At 35.4% G+C, this 20,867-nt stretch overlaps 1 pseudogene; it reads left to right on the forward strand.

Moving 5' to 3' along the window:
• Positions 1-57: 57 nt before the first annotated feature.
• LOC148293080 (uncharacterized) lies at positions 58-2,040 on the forward strand (annotated as a pseudogene).
• Positions 2,041-20,867: the final 18,827 nt, after the last annotated feature.

The following is a 20,867-nucleotide window of genomic DNA, read 5'->3' on the forward strand; positions in this document are numbered from 1 at the left end:
GGAGATCAATGGTATGGGCAAGATGACTAGCAAAAGGGGAATTATGGGATAATTGAGATGGGTGTTAGTTTATATAATGGGGCTTTCGGAATCGTAGTGGTAAAATGCATGGTATGGGACATGCAGATTTGCTTGCCCTATTATATAGATTAACGGGTTGGGTAGAATTGAAGTTCATTCATGCATTGCATAAATTGTACATTAAAAATCTCACTAATCACATAGGACCCCTACTGAGAATGTAATGCTCACCTCTTATTGAAAGGTGAACCACATAAAATTGTACATTCAGGATATGGCTTCAGCAATTAGAGAAAATAGTAATTAAGATCGCCATCATGAAATTGAAGAAGATCGAGTTATGAGGATACAAGGACAATTTCGTAAGATGAAACCAACAATATTTAAAGGTGAACCAAATCCTATGGCAGCTGAAGAATGGTTGAGGCAAATCAAGAGAAAGATGGATAATCAAAGAATTCCTGAAGACATTAGAGTTGTTATTGCTTGTACCTATCTGGAAGGACAAGCATACCTTTGGTGGGAGTCAATTCTGAGTATGCTTAATACTGAAATTACAACTTGGGAGGAATTCGAAAGTATTTTCTTGGAAAAATATTTTCCAAGTACTATGAAAGCAATGAAAGTAAGGGAGTTTGTTAACCTTGTCCAAGGCAACTTAACTGTTGATCAATATCAATATAAGTTTGAAGAACTCATGCATTTTGCACCATATATGATCCCTGATGATGCAACAAAAGCAAAACGATTTGAAGAAGGATTGAGACCGTCAATTTTAGAAAAGGTTGACATTTTGAAATTAAGCAAGTATGCTGATGTGGTTGATAGAGCACATATAGCAGAGCAAAGACCTGAAACGAAGAGAACTTGGGATTCAAGTAGTGGACAAATAAATAAACAGACAAGATTTAATACTCCTCAATATCAATGACAAGAAAAGTTCGGACCACCACTATGTTATTACTGCAAACAAGTGGGACATGTAAAGAGATTTTGTCCACAATTACAAAGGTATCAAGGACCTCATGTACATCAGACATTATATCATCCTCCACATGTACCTTTTCGTGCTCCACCGTCACCTCAAAGTTATACTACTTTTCAACCTCAGTCTAACTGGGCAAGGCCAGTTACTAGCCAATCATCACAACGTCCAGGAGGACAATCTTCTCAAATTAGACCAAGGGCCCCTGCAGTTGGAAGGAAATCTGGACAATTCACACAAGGAAGGGTTTACGTTATGGGAAATGTGACAGATCAAACTGAGCCTAAGACAATAGAAGGTACGTTTTTGGTATTCAACTCTTGGGCTAGAGTTTTATTTGATTGTGGAGCTACACACTCTTTTATATCCACATCTTTTGCATCAATGCTTGAGTTAGAATATGAAAATATGAAACCTTCTTTGTTATTGGATCTCCTTTGGGTGGTAGTCTAGAAGTTGATAAAGTATGTAGATCTTGCATGATAGAGATGTCGAGCCATAGAATTGTTGTTGACTTGATGGTATTGGAAATGTTGGAATATGATATTATTTTAGGAATGGATTGGCTTACGCATTACCAAGTTACCATTGACTGTGGTAAAAGGAGAATTACCATCAATAAGCATGAGGAAGAAACCTTTAGTTTCTTTGTGAAAAAGGAAAACCAGAAATATGGTGTTGGAGATTATAAATATTTGAGTCGGATAGCTAGAATCGGAACTGAAGAAGTAGAAAAATCTCCAATACAACTTATTCCTGTAGTAAAGGAATTGAACGATGTTTTTCCAGAAGAATTGCATGGCTTACTTCCAGAGCGTGAAGTAGAGTTTACTATAGAAATATACTCAGGTACAACACCTATTTCTATACCTCCTCATCGCATGGCCCCAGATGAACTAAAAGAACTTAAGATACAACTCCAAGAATTACAAGCAAAAGGATATATCCGTCCTAGTACTTCACCATGGGGTGCACTTGCTCTCTTTGTGAAAAAGAAAGATTTAACTCTACGAATGTGTATCGATTATCGTTAATTAAATAGGGTCACAATAAAGAACAAATATCCTTTGCCTAGAATTGACGATTTATTCGATTAGTTAAGAGGTTCTCATTTCTTTTCAAAGATTGATCTTCGATCTGGTTACCACCAACTTTGAGTCAAGGCTGAAGATATACCCAAAACAGCTTTTCGGACTCGATATGGGCATTATGAATTTGTAGTCATGCCTTTTGGATTGACAAATGCACCAGCAGCATTTATGGATATGATGAACCGAATTTTCCGACCTTCTTTAGATCAGTTTGTCATCGTATTCATTGATGATATTCTTATATATTCCAAATCTCAGGAAGAACATGAGGAACATTTGCGAATTGTTTTACAAACATTAAGAGAAAATCAACTGTATGCAAAGTTGAGTAAGTGTGAATTTTGGTTGAGACAAGTAAAATTTTTAGGACATGTAATTTCCAATGAAGGTATTTCAGTTGATTCTTCCAAAGTAGAGGCAGTATCGAAGTGGAGTCAACCAAAGAATATCTCAGAGATACGTAGTTTCCTTGGTAAATTACTTAACTGATCATGAATCCTAGCTGTTGTACTACTAGGTGTACCAATAAAATGCTCAATTATTGTATATAAAAGGACTTTGACTCCGTCTTCTATACTTGTTCCTATTCTATCATCTAAAATAGGGTAACCATCTTCATTTGTCTTAAATGCATGGATTATTCTTAACTTTGCATCTTCTGTGAGATGTTTATCCCACCAGAAACGAAGTGTTCTTGTGAAGCCTGTTTCTAAACGGGAAACTATTTCTGACTGTCTTAACTGGTGATTGGTGGCATAACTATTGGCTACCATAGACATATGTTGTAACTTGTTTAGTATCTCCTGTTCGGATAAACCATCGATATTCCACTCGTATAGCTTATCAGAAGACACTGAGAACTGACTCTGGGTTCTTTCTTCGAACTGGACATCTGGGGGCGTAGGCTTAGGATACCAATTTTTGCTAAGACTTGTGGGGTTAACTTTACCTGTTAAACGACTAACTTTAAGACTCTGGGAATCCTGGTTAACTTGTAAGTTACTAAAGGCTTGTTAAATTTTAGAAATATTACTAGTTTCTGACTCTTGACTAGAAGCTGACTCTAAAGACATAGTTCACTCACTATCGGAATTAACTTCAAATTGTAAAACTCTAACTGAGGTTTCTTCTTCTTTACCTTTGTCTTTATCTTTATTCAGCTTAGGTTTAACTGGGGTTAGCTCCTTAAACATTTCTTCAATTTTTCTCATTGTTGGACTAACTTTAAGGGCAGACTCAGGTTTTAACTCATGAAATTTGACCAAAGGCTTTTCCTTCTTTGGCTTAACGGTGATTGCACTAGGGGTTAATTTATTGATTTTAGTTTCAATTTTATCTAACTGTTTACCTATGACTATTAGACTCTGGTTGGTGTAATTATTTTGCTCAATGATTCTCTTATCCTGATCATCTTTCGACTCAGCAACTTTATAAGGACTAGCTATAACTTTAGCGTTCTTGTCGGCTTTTTCCCATTTTTCCTGGGTTAAAGTAACTAACTTTTGACTCATGTATTTGCTTTCTACGTAATCAAGATAAGGTGACTCTGAATTAGTCTTTTTCAAATATTCTTTCCATTCATTGAAAATTTCTTTTCTTTGAACTTTGGGGAAAGAATCATGATACTTGGCTTTTCTTAACGCATTTTCAGGGGCTTGGAAATGGGCATCTAACTTTGACCAATGAATTTTGAAAGGTTTACTAAGTACTCTCAACTGGGCATCACAAACTTCAAATGTGGAACCATCCATCATATCTGACCTAGTAGGTGATTCAGGTTGAATTGGCTCAGGAGGGGCTGTAGAGGCTTTTCCATATCTTGGTTGGACTACTTGCTTCTGTTTTCTTAATGTTGGTTTTAAAACATTTTAAAGATGTTCATTTGAATATTAAACATACAATTAATCAAATTAATCGCAGCGGAGGAATATGGTGGTTGTTTAAATTCAAAACAAAACTTCTTCCAAGTATCTTAAGCAATGAACATTGATATGTTTTTCATAAATGGAAAAATCAAGAGAAAGGATAAGATCTAATTACCCTTGAAGCAATTATATGAACCAATTTGTGTTTGGTCTTCTCTTGATGATTTCCTCTTTGATCTTTGATCTTTGCTCCTTGATCTTTCTCTTCCATGTGAGCCACAAAAGTATATGGTCTCTAAGTCTCCACACCAATGGAACCTTGAGATGAGAGAGGAAGTATCTTGAGAATACAAGGATGCTAGTACAAGATTCTCAAGATTGGTTTCAATCTAAACCCCTTTGAAAGATGAAAGTGTTTCACTCTTGAAAACTATCTTTTATCTCTCTTTGATCTCCCAAACCTATTTGGTTGATCTTGGATTGTGTTTGTGTGTGAATGAGCTTATGGAAACAATTCCCATACACATTCACTTAAGCATTTTCGGCCAAACCCCATTGGGCTTCCAAAATTGGGCCTTATGACACTTAAACCATAATATTTAGTTGTCTTAAGCCCTTGGGCTTGATACCTAACCATTTGGGCTTTCCGTTAATTATTACCGAGACCCAAATATGTTTTTACACGCAGTAAATCATCCACATCAAATCAATCAAATTGATTTCCTCATTCTCATTTGTATTACTCAAAGTTAACCATTTAAGGTGTGCGATCCATTAGGTTCTAATTAGCAAGGCAGTGGGAAAATATTAGAACTCTTTCTAACCAACTGGAATTAAAACCCCTTTTTAATTCTTCCTTTATTTGGATCGATCACAATCAATCCTAGGACTTCCACAAGCCAAGAGTGACATCTAGCAATATATCAAGGCTACCCAAGCTAACCAGAATAGATGAAGAACCTATTCAGTTGGAATTGCAATGCAATACGGTCCTTCTCTTATACAATATTTCAAATCATATTATTAGGGTATGGATTGATTATGTCAAACCCCTAATATGATTTATAACCTCATGTGATTCAAAAGAACATGATTAAGAACAACTTTCTAAATCAAGCTCAAAATACTTTGGCCAAAGATTTGCTGAATCACATCTTGAAACATTCTCATTCTTTTATCGAAAGTAGAGATTCCTTATTGTACATTCACATGCCCCTATGATGAATTAAGAGATCCCAACAACACTTAAGATAAATCTTTTACGGCTTGCCTTTAAGAGCTATCAAAGATCAATAACGCATCACAGGACAACCATGATGCCTCAGGTCTAAGGACTAATTTGCATTATTGCAACTATGAGTTCTCGTTTGACATATAGATAAATACTCCATACGAGAACTACAGTTGATCGCATTCAGTGTACTCATTCACTAATGAGCACCCACATATTCGTATTAGTGTCAACTACACAAATGGTTTGAGACTAACCATCCTCCCAATTGAGCATACATAATATGTGCTAATCTGGACGGTTTATCAATGCCCATTTGATAACCTATGATTAGGAACATTTTGGGATGCTACAGTTAGAGATTAAAGGTCTCCTGAATCTAATCTTCTTTAGATTACTTTATCTCTTATTTAGCATACCTTGGACATTTGTTTCTTTACACGATGTAAAAGATAACAAAATAAATTTGCCCTTTATATATCATATACGAAATGTATTCTAAGGAGATTACATCAAATGTATTGGCTCTTAGGGCACATTTCTAACACTTAATTCATTAATTTTAAAATCAATTAAGGCTCTATCGGCTTCTAAATCTCTTTCTGTAATTGAGGATGACTCAGCACACGAATGTCTAGCAGGAATCGTAAAAGATTGACTAGGCGTTGGTAACTGTTCTAATTGAACTGTGGACTTAACTGGCCTATCAAAACTAATTTTAACTGTTCCATCTAAATAAGGTTGAATGTAATCTAAATCGTTTAGACTACGTTGAACTGGCTTAGGGGGGCATTCGGTTGTTAAAAACCAATCTGGAGGTAACTCTATTTTAGACCACTTAATCATTTTGGGATTGCTGCTTTAAGACCTAACTTAGTTAAGGGTTTAACTGCGACTTGAACTAAACCTATATGCAAGAAATTATTACCTTCTTTCTTATGTTTCTTAATTGACTCAAGATTAAGTAACTGGCATGTTTCATGTTCTTTACCTAAGGCATAGACTTGTTTTACTGTCTTAATATGTGTAGTTGACTTAAATGCATTAATTGGCCATTTTTGCTTATAAATTTCTTTACTAGGGACTTTGGGTATATTCCAATCATTATAGTGTAACTCGCTACTAGTTGACTCAAATTCTAATTGTTCTTCATTAATTATGTATGGTACTTGACTCAAACTGGTTCTAGAACTAGAAGAATTAACTGAATTGGTTCTAAATAAACGACTCATTTTGCTTACGTGTTTGACTCAAATCATCTTAATTAGAAAGACTCTTACATATCTTCTAAATGCAGAAAGACTCTTGGGTGACTCCTAAGTCTGACTTTAAGGTACCTAAGACCTATGGGTTTCTCTCTCTCTCACCTTCTTGTGCCGTAACCGCTCAGGCCACTACCTGGGACTTACTGTTTGGTCCTGGACTTACCTTACGGACTCTTGAGAGATAGAACCTAAGGAACTAGATGACTTAGAGAGGACTTAGAAGTAACTTGGGAGACTGACTAGATCAGAAGAGACTTGGGAGACTTTGCTAACTCAGAAGACTTAAATCAGCCACTTGGGCGATATGAGTAGCAGACCTAGACTCAACTCCTTTAACTCTTTTGGCTCTGATACCACAAGGGGACTAGGACCATACAAGAATATAAAATTGGCTTTTTAACTAGTTAACTAGCGGAAGAAGATTAATAGTTTGACTAGGGCTTAGGATAAGGATAATAGAAACCAGACTGGAGATAGAAAAAGGCTCTGAAGAATCGATTCAAATGATAATAAAAACTCATAATAGAATAAATGCAGACTATTAAAACATAGAGATATAAACCAATATAATTGTAATTTAAATAACCAGAAAAGATTAAAATAATGAATCAGTAATGAAAATAAGATTAACTAGAAATTATAAATTAGAATGTGAAGGACTATGTTAACTCAAAATAGTTTAACTTTGATTAACTAGTGAAGCTTGAAAAACAATGTAAAAACTTACAGAAATCTTAGTTCCTAGTGAAAGCAATGCCATGCAGGACACTCACACTCTCACTCTTACAACACTCGAGCAATGCCACGAAGGACACTCATGCTCCTAACTAACTTAGTGTTGTCTCAGGTCTAGAACTCTGAGAGAACTTTGAAAACTAAAAGAAGATACAATGTTTACTAAATCAAGCTTGAAGATTACAAATGACTTGGGGTTCTAATTTATAGACTTGGCATATGAAAGAAGACAAAATAACTTTTGAATTTACTTCTACTTTAACTTGGATGAAAAACTTTTAACTTCTGCTTTTAACTTTCACTGGTCGAGGCATCTTTTGCTTTAACTCTGGCTTTTGCTTTAATTTAGGGGCATCTTTGCTTTAACTCTGCTTTCGGCTGCTTAGTCTTCATTCAGATCATAAGGATCTTGACGTCGGGGGCATAGTCTGACCATCTGGGCTTAGGCTTTTGACTAAAAGGCTGGCTTGGCTGTTGGCTTGAGGAAGACTCAGCCTTGGAATTCTTTTAAGGGATTCCCAAAGCAGATTTCTTGCTGCTATGACAACCATTACCAATGCTACTTCAGCTTTGGATGTGGAGGCTCAAGCACTCCTATGGGGTTGTAAGTTTGTGCAGGAATGAGGTAAAAGATTTGTGGAGTTTGAATCTGACTCCAGATGTGTGATTCTGAGGATTAATGGGAATATTGGAATAGAAGCTTCGGTTGTATACCCTACCCTTAGCAAGATAAAGGATCATGAATCCAATTTCTTTCAATGCCGCTGGTCATGGATCCCCCAATCAGTGAACGAAGTGGCCAATTTGTTGGCAACGCTAGCCAAAGAGAGGATGAGCCCAGAAGTTTGGGTCTATAGACCCCCATCCTTTCTTACCCATGTTCTGAACAAGGATGGACTTCCTTGTCCCCCAAGTGTTTAACAAAATTGCTCCAAGCTGGGAGGAACGGACGTTGTATGCTTTGGTGTCCTTGGATTTGTATTTCCTTCAGTTTACTTTCTTTAGTTGTCATTGTATAGTCTTTCTCTCACTTTGTTGACCTGGGCACCCAACTATTCCTTATTATGGCTGGGGCCCTTGATTTGTAGCCTTGTTAGCGGATTGCCGCCGTCTAATGAATGCAACATCTTCGTTAAAAATAAACCCAATAATGGTAATTGAGCCCCTCCGCCTACCCCATAATGTAGATCGCCGAATTAAAAATAAATAAAAATAACATAGTTATAATTTAATATTTAATTGTAGTACTAGTCCCTCAAATATTATCTAATTCTCGCTTTAGTCCCTCAATTTCATTTTTGAATTTTATAGTCCTAAAACATTCACATATCACATGTGTCTCACTTTCATTATTTTTCATACATTATGTTAAATTTTATGTCAATATTGGTTCCAATTTAGGAATTGTGCCTCATGTCTTTAAAATAATAAACATAAAATATATTTTGAAAATAAGATTGAGAAAAAAAAATTAACTAAAAACATTTCCCGCCACACAGAACAACTAGATCTTTTCCCGTCCATCGTCTAACTGTCATGAATCACTTCCACACAAAATGATGCATAAGTGAATCCAAGATTTTTTTTTGTTATTTTCATTAAATTTACCTTATTTATTAAGAAATTATAACTTTCCTTATGCATTTTCTTATTTACTAGGAGCCTAAATTATTCTCTCTATTTAAGCCAATTTAATTTAGCATATTCGGGTTAAACAAGAATTTCTGGAGACTTTTGGGATATTATTATAGTTCATTCTAGTTCCGTGGCAAGCGTTTGTAGTGTTTATCATTTTCTCATGTGTTCATGTATTGTGTGGTTGATGTTGATGTGTGCGTTTGTATACGTGCATCATTTGGTATTGGAGCCAGTATGGTGGAGAAGGACGTGCATGTCATTGGGATACAGAGTTTTGCTATCTCCATCTAATCACGTTATGCTATATGGAATCCTTATCGCGCGTGGCAAAACGTGATTAATTAGGAATAACAAAACAATACTATCCCCTTGGTATACATGTTTTTCTCATGTCGGCACTTGTTAAGTTGAATTTAATAGCTTGCAAAAGGTGTGGTTAAGACAAGTGGAAGGAAGTTCATCAACATGACAACATGGAAGAAATTAAGAGGATAACTGAATACCTCACATAATGTATCTCTCGCATCGAAACTCGACACTAAGACTTTAAGGTTTCCAATAGGGAGGGAGAAATTCAACCTCAATTAAGTCGTTCACATTGAAACTCCAGGCCAAGAAAGTGAGAGTTCCACATGGAACGAGATATTGTTGACCTTTTTCATGGTTGTGTTCCATTATGTGAGCCTGAAAGAGGACACTTGGTTGGTCCTTATACAAGAAAGCGACACAACCAATGATCAGTCCAAATTATTTTAGTTCAAATTTTGGGTTTGATAATTTTGGGGAATTAAGGCCCATTCGGTAGAGCGTTTTAAGCTCATTTGAAATATACATTCGGTGGCAAGAGTTTGAAAACACGAAAAATAGCTTTCAGAAAACAAATTCAAACTCATGTACAAAAATTTAAAACGCCAAATTTTCATTTTCATTTTCTACCCAACAAAACATACATGAAAATAATTGTCACTACCATAATCAAACCCCCACCACTGCTAGACCTGGCAATATTGTATACGACTTGTTAACACGACATGAATTCGCACGAAAAAATCAGTATTTGGGTCGACCTTAACGAGTCTGGTTGAATTCATTAAGCTAACGGGTCGTGTCATTATCATTCGCGAATAACCCGTAAACCCGTTAAGAGGAAGGGCAATTTTGTAATTTAAATTCTAAATCCCTAAAATCCTTAGCGCATTGTCTCTCTCTTTTCTTGTCTCTGTCGCTACTTTACTCCCTAGCTGTGATTTTTGTTGTACTCACAGACCCAGTCCCCACATCACCACCACCTATCAAACCCTGCTGACACCAACAACACCACCATCCCAATTGAATCACCACCAAACACCCAATCGAACCCAATACACATCCTCGCAAAGCAATCGGCACCGGCACCAGCACCTCCACCACACATCCAAATTGAACCACCACCATCAAACCCAATCAATCTGCCCATCAAACCACCACTAATCATCAACCACGAAGGAACCAAAGGGAGGTCGAGAAGGAAAGACGGAAAGAAGAGAGATAGAGGGATGTTTTGTAGAGAGATGAGATTTCAGATTTTTCTTTTTAGGTTTTTGTGGGTTTACTTCTGAGGGAGTTTGAGTATTTTTAGGTGAGTTTTTTCTATTTTTGAAAGTTTTATAAAAACTGACATTTATGAAAGTAGGGGGTAAATTTTAGTTATTTTTTATAAAATCTCCTTTTGGAGAGAGAGAGAGAGAGAGAGAGAGAGAGAGAGAGGGAGGTGGGGAGGTCTTTTTTTATATATTTATTTCTTTTATTTTGATAAGGGGGACGTTCAGATTGTTTGTTTTTGTAAAAATAGTTCTTTTTTGGCTAAAAGTCACTTTTGGTCCTTGTAGTTTGGCACTTCAACCACTTTTGACCCTATAGTTTCAATTCCGTCAAAATTGACCCTGTAGTTTCGTATTTGTAGCAATTCAAGGACAACTTAGTATTCCTGTCAATTTCTTTGACGGTGCAAGGGGCAATTTCGTCAACCCAAAATCATTGAGCATAAAAGCTTGTCTGAAACTCCCCTAATTTCATATTATGGCTTGAAATTGGTCATTTGGGTTTAGGGTTCTTCAAAAATTGGGATTAGTGGTTGAATTTTGAGCCCTAATATGAAATGGGGAGAATTTCAGACAAGCTTTTACGCTCAAGGGTTTTGGGTTGACGAAATTGCCCCTTGCATCGTTAAAGAAATTGACAAGAATACTAACATGTTCTTGAATTGCTACAAATACGAAACTGCAATGGCAAAATTGATGGAATTGGAACTCAGGGTCAAAAGTGGTTGAAGTGCCAAACTACAAGGACCCAAAGTGACTTTTGGCCTTTTTTTTTTTTTTTTCCACAACAATAGTAGTTATCAGATTTTTTTTATTTAAAAAAAAAGCAATATAGTTCAATTGTTTTATTCATTATAATTTTAACCTTTTTTCTAGATGAGACGTTAACAAAAAATATTTCATATATTGATTACATTACATGATTCATTTTGAATACAAATATATATTCTTTACTTTTGATATTTTCAAATTATATTACCAGATACGTTTTCACTATTTTTATTTTTTGAATCTTTTTTCTAATTCATCTACAAGACGCATTCTCGAATCCTGAAAATGCAAATTCATTCTTTGAAAATATTCTCCGAAAACGTTACCAGACTACCCTTAAATTTTTTATGATTCTTGTTTCGGGTTTGAAGAATTTGAGGATGAATTTAGTGATGGTTATGATACAACTGAGGATGACGTCATAAAGAAGATTATGGAGTTGTTTAATGAGGTTGCTAAACTGTCACGATCCGATTCGAGAATAAAGAATATTCTTGAATCAGGGTGCGTGAATTGAATGAAATAAAATAAAAAGACTGAAAGATTGGTTAAAATACATTTCCTTTATACATAAAAATAATAATAATATTACAAGTATACAAGATATAAAGAAACTTTATCACTCTAAACTAATCCAACTTCTCTGGTTTCGTCTTTGTCTTGCCCACTAATTGATTTGTAAAACAAAATAGGTGAGGGATGAGCAAACCACCGCTCAGTGAGTAGATTATGTACTATATTAGTCAAGCAATGTCATTTTACACACTAGAAAATATAATAAAAAGATACACAATCCAAATTATATCACATCATTACATCATATCTTGGTTATCCTTCAGAAATTGTACCCAACACGTGACCCCTATCGACCTCACTGCCTTATGTCCCCGTATGGTACATTTATCCTTCGGATGCCCCATCACTAAAGTTCTCATGTTCCTTGAACAATACCTACTTCACAAAAACTCCAAATAATATATATTGAGTGAAATATTGCACAAATTAGACATGCTTGACTTGAAAATAGAGAGAGATTTGTCAATAGAATAAATCCATGATAATACATGATTTTCACATTTATAACAAAATAAAACTTTTAGAACACACTACATAACCCACTCACCACGATAAGTATGAAATATTGCACAACAAACACACACGTTCTTCATCTTGTTTCTTTTTCTTCCCCCTTTTGTCACGCCCCGGACCCCGGGGTTGGTGGAAATCCTGTGCCCTGTGTGTGAGTAAAATAAAATAAAAAGAAGATGAAACATAAAATAAACTTTTCTTATAAAAATAGCTCCCAAAATCTTACAACTTTACATTAAATAAATAAAGCTTTATCACTCTCATCTAATTCAGCCTCAACTGGTTTAGTCCTTGTCTTGCCCACTAATTCATCTGAAAAATTAAACAGGGTGAGGGATGAGCAACCACCGCTCAGTAGGGACATGAGACCTTACCACAATAGATTGATATAACTAAATTAAGTGACTTGCAATTACACAGCCAAATATCACATTAATAATATTAATGCATGAATGCTCTTCATCTACTCCCATTAATTCATATAACTAGACAAGCAGACTTGCACGTCCCATACCATGCTTATACCACTTGGTCCCGAATGCCCATTTATATGAACTAACACCAATTTCAATCATCCCATAATTTCCCTTTTGTTAGTCATCTTGTCTAACTCTCTATCACCAGTCCCAAATCACCCAATAAAAATCATGTGCACTGTTGGATCCCTGAGACCTGGTACCTGCCAAGAGTTAGACTCAAGTACACAAAAGACTATTTTCATTACCCTGTTTTCCATCATTATTTTCTCCACCCAACAACTCCAACTAATTTCCATGACATGATATAATTATGCATTTCACATATCCATATATCTCACAACAATATAACATTTAAAACATCACCAATGTATATATATAATTATGCCAACATTATTCAAACAGTTAAGAATACGTAAACACCCAATACAAGGAACGTCAACCAAACTGTAATATCAAGAACATCCATTATAATATCACACATAATATAGAGCTCATGAAATTTAATTAGATCAATCTTTGTAAAGGCCCCCAAGAAAACCCCTACCTCATTTCCAAAGCTAACTCCAAGTTTAAGAAAACACAAGCTCCGACCTCTAACTCCTCCAAGAATATTATTACCACTCTCTCTACTACAAAAATCGAAATAGACGATGGGAATCCACCGTCATCTAGAAGGTTTTCAAACCGTCGGAAAATTGACTGCCATCTTTTGATATATAAAACAACGATGGCTAATAACCGACATCGTTAAATCATTCAACGTCAAAAAATATTACAAACCGACGTCTAATTACTATATATATATATCGAAAAATGAAACCTTCGACAACATTAGACGACGGTTGTATTAAGACTCGGACGTCTAAAGAGTGTTACATATTAAGATCAAAACAAAAACCGATGTACAGATAATTATCCACATCCCTAATTGAAGGAATACAACTTGTATAACCTAGAAACCGTCGTGGTTAACATATACTACATTAAATAAATAAAAAAACAGCTGTCTAACTTATAAAAGACGACGCATACACAAAAGAACAAACATTTAAAGCAGATTACATGTCAATAATCACACAGGAACAGACGTACAGATAATTATTCACGTCTCTAATTGAAAAAATACCTAGAAACCGTTGTGGTTAACTTATACTACGTTAAATAAATAAACAAACCAACATTTAACTAATAAAAGATGACGCGAACATAAAAGAAGAGATGTTTCAAGAATATTACATGTCAATATTCACAAAGGAACCGTCGTACAGATTATTATCCACGTCTCTAATTGAAGGAATAAAGATTTGTATAAACTAGAAACCGTCGTGGTTAACATATACTACTTTAAATAAATAAACAAACCGACGTTTAACTTGTAAAACATTACGTATATAAAAAAGAACAGCCGTTTAAATCATATTACATGTCATTAATCACACAAGCACCGACGTAAAATTGTTTAACCACGACATACAAGTAAAAAAAACGTCGCTTATTTGATTATCCACATCGGACTATAGAGAAAAACGCCTTTTTAAAAGTATTCCACGTCTATTTCTTACAAGAATCGTCATTCAAATTATACAAAGAAGTCCATTTTGCAAAGTTAGACGACTCTTTTTCTACAAAGCAGACGTCTAAATTCTTTAAAATTGCACAATATTACTGAATACCGACGTAAAAAGTCCTATCCACGGCTACTTTTGTTAAAGGCTGATGTGAAAAATAATATTGAAGGCGTGGACATGAAAAGAAACGATGTGAATTATATTTTGAACGTCGGTTGTTTTAAAATAAAGGACGTGGTTAATTCTTCACTACGTCACGAGGATTCAAGTGTATGACGTTGTAATTCTCTACCATGGCGGTTTCTAATACATATTGATGTGGTTGGGGTTTTAAAAGTCGCTTGTGTTACCCTCCCTGACGTATGTATTCTCTGAGACGTCAGATGTTTTTGAATAACCGACGTGCAGAAATTCTGTCACGGCAGTTAATGGAACAATGATGCCTTTATTTATTCTTCAGATGATGGTAGATTTTAATCGTGGAAGTAGTGTTTTACAAATTTGTCGGTTGGAGTACTGCAACGTCATGTTATAGTGAAATATACGTCGTGTGTTGTTTTGTAGGCCGTCGTTGATGTTTATTACACCCACTTGTGATTTAATTTTAATAAACCAACGTGTTTTCATTTTCAGATGGAGGATTTTATTTCTTTACGGTCTTTTGCATTTTCTTTCAATGACGTTTGTAAAAATATAATGATGGTTGTATCTTAGATGTCTGTTTTTCCAATTTTTTAGCTGGACCGTCGTATTTCCCACTTTTTATCCAGTATTTTAAATTTTTGATTTTTCGTGCCCAAAACCTGCATAATGAAAATGTGATCAGAATTAAAATGATATACAGAGCTATTAATTAATGTCATACAATTAATTGCATAACTAATGTTATACATTACAACAATCAATCAATCCATATATCTTCACACCCATCTCTAATATTCTTACTCCCAAACTCACCCACTAGGTCATCAAATGTGTCAACATTTGGTATCACCCAGCACATCATCACCAATAACATCATTATATTCTTTATTAGGCATTGATAACACTACCGACCAACCACGATGCATTGGGTCGTCAACATAAATACTTGTTTGACTTGAGAAGGCATAACAAATTGGTCATTCCTATGTCCAATTTTACTTAGATCTACAATGGTAAATCCAAGTTCGTCGACTATAAGGCCCGAAGTGTTATCTATCCAATCACACCTCAAGACTGGAATTCTAAACTTTTTGTAGTCAAGGTCCCAAATTTCTTGAATAACCCCATAAAAACCCATATTGGAGACAATATGGTTTTTATCCTTGGCACTAGCAACTTGCATAGTATGTGCAAGTAAATACACTCCACTATTTTGGACAGTTCGCACATCATCTTGTGCCTTTGTGTTAAATTTAACACCATTAATAAGATAGCTCCTATATGATGGCACTGCCATGCTTGGACCAGCTGCTAGCCACCTCAAATTTTCTAATACGCCATTATTCTCTTCTCCATTAAGTTCAGTTTGAACCTGCAAATTAATAATATATCTTAATTCAATCTAACATATAGAAAGAAAGAAAATTAAAAGTTCAATATGCCATTCAATAACATATATACCTTAAAGCATAGCCATTGAATGAAGGTGTTATTGTGCTTATCTTGTAGCCACTTTGTTCTCTTTCTAAATTTTGGATAAGTGGTCTTGATGTGGATCATATGTTCCTTACAATTGACACGAAAAAATCAAGCATTGCAGTCCCTTGTATATAAGATAAACATAAGGAATAATAATATTTAAAATGGCTACATATGAAAAATTAAACTTATATGTACTCGATATAAGGTAGGACTTCCTCTGTATTCTCCAAGACATATAGATGTGTCTGGTTCAACAAGTCCAGATCAACTAAGCTCACTGTGCAACCTGATAATGGCTTTGAAACTCCCATCTTCTGGCTTGAAGGCACTCCAACTGTATTATCATCAGATAAATGCTCGGTACAAAACTCTACAGCTTCTTCAGCTATATACCGCTCAGCAATGCAACCTTTAGGACAAGTAAGGTTCTGAACATACCCCTTTAGCACTTTCATATATCTTTCAAACGGATATATCCATCTAAAATATACTGGCCCACATAGACGAACTTATCTAACAAGATGTACTACTAGATGAACCATGATATCAAAGAATGAAGGGGGAAAGTACTTCTCAAGCAAACACAAAGTAACTACTACATCTTCTTCCAACTTATCTAGCTTGGAAACATCTACCGTGTTTGCATATATAGCATTGAAGAAGAAGTACAATCGAGTTATTGCATACCTTGCAGGCTTCTCCAAAACAGAACAAATTGCCACATGGAGCAATTGTTGCATCAAGGTATGACAATCATGAGATTTAAGGCCAAGAAGTCTTGAATCTTTTAAAGATATAAGATTTTTTATATTTGAAGAATAACCTTTAGGGACCTTCATACGATACCTCTTCTCTACTCTTGACAAATTCCAAGGAGGTAAGCGAGTACGTCTTTCTCCATACTCGAGTTGCAAATCAGTTTTGATCCCCATGTTCAATAAATCTAACCGAGCATCAATCTCATCTTTATATTTTCCAGGGATCTCCAGCAATGTACCAATGATACTATCGCAAACATTCTGCTCAATGTGCATAACATCTAGGACATGCCTCATAGGAAGGTATTTCCAATACTCGAGATCAAAGAATTTTGATTTCTTCTTCCAACAAACTCTATCACCATCATTCTCACAAACACTTCCCCCATTTTTCGAGCCCCATCTGTAATTAATATCTTCAACCATATGCAGCACTTCTTCTCCAGTTAATGGCTCGGGAGGCGTGCCATATTCAGGTTTCCCATTAAAAACTACACGTTGTCTCCTATATAGATGATTAATTGGTAACCATTTTCTATGCCCAATGTAACAAATTTTGTGGCCATTTTTCAACCTGTGACTAGGTGTATCATCGCCGCATATTGGACAAGCTTTATATCCTTTAATGACACAACCAGATAAGTTCTCATAGGCAGGAAAATCATTAATTGTCCACAGTAATACACATTTGAGTGTAAAGTATTCTCCTATGTGTGCATCATACACTCCTCTAATCCCATCCCATAGAGATTTTAAATCATCAATCAAAGGCTATAAGTAGACGTCTATATCATTTCCGGGCTATTTAGGACCAGAAATCAATAAGGTCAACATCATGAACTTCCGTTTCATGCATAGCCATGGTGGGAGATTATATGTAACTAAGATAACGGGCCAACAACTGTAACTGCTACTTAAAGAACTGTGGGGATTGAATCCATCAGATGAGAGAGCCAATCTCAAGTTTCTCAGCTCTTTACCAAACCTGGGCCATTTATCATCAACAAGTTTCCAAGACGGGGAATCCACTGGATGAGACATATGACCATCAACTGATTTTCTTGCAGCATGCCAAGTCAAACTCTTAGCTGTCTTATGTGATTGAAACATCCTTTTAAACCTTGGAATTGGAGGAAAATACCACACTACCTTCGCTGGCACACCCTCTTTCAAGATTGAATATTTGCTTTCCTTCTACCTTGAGATACCACAAGTAGGACAATTAGTTGAATCTTCATACTCCTTCCTATACAAAATGCAGTCATTGGGACATGTGTCGATTTTCTCATAACTCATCCCTAAAGCAGATAAAGTCTTTTTTGCCTCATACATAGAGGAAGGTAGTGTATTTCCTTCTGGAAGCAAATCTCCTTGAAGTATCAATAATTCTGTAAAACAAACATCACTCTTTCAAGATTGAATATTTGCTTTCCTTCCACCTTGAGATACCACAAGTAGGACAATTAGTTGAATCTTCATACTCCTTCCTATACAAAATGCAGTCATTGGGACATTTGTCGATTTTCTCATAACTCATCCCTAAAGCAGACAAAGTCTTTTTTGCCTTATACATTGAGGAAGGTAGTGTATTTCCTTCTGGAAGCAAATCTCCTTGAAGTATCAATAATTCTGTAAAACAAACATCACTCATCCCATGTTTTGCTTTCAAATTATATAACTTCACCAAAGCCGACAACTTCGAGTACTTACTGCAACCAGGGTACAAAGGTTGATCTCCATCCCCAATCACATTGGCAAACTCATAAGGATCAGATCCAATATCGCCTAAATCATTATCATCCATCCATAATTCTTCAGAAATAAAACTGAACCTACTTTGCTCATCTTCTTCCACATTTCTACTAGCATTAGTAGTCCATTCCCAAGGTTATTCGTGCCATGTCCAAATCTGATAGCTTTGGTCAATTCCATTAAAGTATAAGTGTTCCCTTATAATTTCCACCCCAAACAATCGAACATTTCCACATTTAATACATGGACAACAAATATGAGTTGTATTTCCAAGATTTTCTACAACAAACTTCAAAAATCCTTCCACCCCTAACTCATATGCCATCGATCTTCTATCCGCATGCATCCATGACTTATCCATCTCACACACTATAAAATCATATATATAATTAAGTGAAAAGACCAGCAATGAAACACTACTATATTCAAATAGCAAAGAATAAATTGAAAATAAAAAATAAAACAAGAATCAGAGGACGATTTTAACAAAATAATAGTTGTGAAATAGAAATTCAGACGACGGCATATCTAGTTACCGTCTTCTTTAAGTTACCCAAACCAAAAAATTTGCATTGCTTTATGAAGAATAAAAAATAAAACAAGAATCAGACGACGGTTTTTACAAAATAATTGCCGTGAAATAGAAATTCAGACGACGGCATATCTAGTTATCGTCGTCTTTAAGCTACCCAAACCTAGAAATTTGCATTGCTTTTTGAGGAACAAAACCCTAGGTTCTGGTAGCCTAAAGAAGACGGTTAATGGAGAAACAGTCGTCTTTAACACTACTACAAAAAGAGCAACAGACGACCAGTAAACAACGACGGTAGATCAAAAAACCGTCGTTGTTTTTTAAAAGACGACAGTAATATAAACCCGTCGTAGAAACATACTTTACACATCTTAAAAACCGGTACACGTATAGATATTTTTAAACCACGACGCACCAAATTAAAAAGCGTCGTCTTATTACAAAGGTATTTTTCAGAGTTAAAATTTGAACCTAAAAACAACGACTGCATCTATGAAATCACCGCCGTAGAAAGTAAAGACGACGATATAAAAATAAGACGCCGTGTTAATTAATTAATAAACACGACCCAATTTTCTTAGTCAGCGACGCATAAATTCAAAGGAATCTACGACGGTTAATTACAAAAAAAAATCGCCGATTTAAATTAAGTTACCACAACTGTAAATATAAATTTATCGACTTTTTAATTATACTATACTACGACGGTATCCATAACTCTACCGTCGCATAATTTCACTAACCACGACGGTTTGTTAAATTAACGACGTACAAATTTTTTACCATTATTCGTCTATCATTACCAGAATGAACTCTGTTCCTCATCATAATCGAACCATTATTCGTTTTTTACCATTGTTCCTCATCATAATCGAACCAGAATGAACAAAGGCAATGTTTTAGAAGTGGATGATGTGCCAATTACTCTCACAAGGAGTTTGAGGGCAAGAAGCTTGTCTCAGCCGCCAAGTAAGGTCTCAAGCTTGATGAGAGTGAAGACGAGGCAAAGAAGAAGGAAGAGTTGAAGGAGAAGTTTGAGGGACTCTGCAAGGTTGTGAAGGATGTTTTGGGTGACAGAGTGGAGAAGGTTGTGAAGGATGTTTTGGGTGACAGAGAGAGGTGAGAAAAAGTTGAAAGCCTAATTGAAAAATGAAGACGACAGAAAGACAGAAAACCCAATATTTATAAAAAAAAATCTTATATACCACGTCGGTTTTTTTAAATTATCGACGTTTATAAGATAACATAAACGTCGTTTAAAATTAAATATAGACGTATAAATAAATTAACAACGACGCTATATAAAAACGACGTTGTAATTTTTTGGAAAATTAATTTATTGTGTAATTAAAAAACTTACACGTCGGTATGAGTAATTAAAACGACGTGGTTATTATTGAATATAAGGTCGTTGGGTAAATTGGAAAATGACGATTCATCTTTTTGAAGAAAAATGCGTCGTGTAATTCGATTTAACAACGTCGTTTCATTAAAACATAGGGTCGTGTAAAGTAATATTATAGGGCAATGTTAACACTAGCGCCGTATAATGTTTCATACTAGGGCGCATACTATTAATAGCGTCGTTTTTATGAAACGGTTTTTTATTATTTTAAACTTTTCGCCTTACTGACCCATACTTGCACTGTTTCCAAACCCGAGAAAAACTTTCAAGCTTCTCTCATTTTTCATTTTCAAAGAACTGTTTCAAACTTTCAAGCTTATCTCCGAGAGAAAACTTTTCGTCTTCCTCTCCTCTTCGTCTTCATCTCTGAACTGAAACACCAAACTCCAGGAGAAAGCTTTCATTGCAAGCAAAGGGTAAGCATTTGTAGAAGGATTTTTGTTCCTGTTTTGCATGCGCATATCATTTTCGTTTTT

The sequence above is a fragment of the Prunus avium genome, chromosome 7 (genome assembly GCF_965620075.1).
Source record: "Prunus avium chromosome 7, drPruAviu1.hap1.1, whole genome shotgun sequence".
In the NCBI taxonomy this organism is placed as follows: Eukaryota; Viridiplantae; Streptophyta; class Magnoliopsida; order Rosales; family Rosaceae; genus Prunus; species Prunus avium.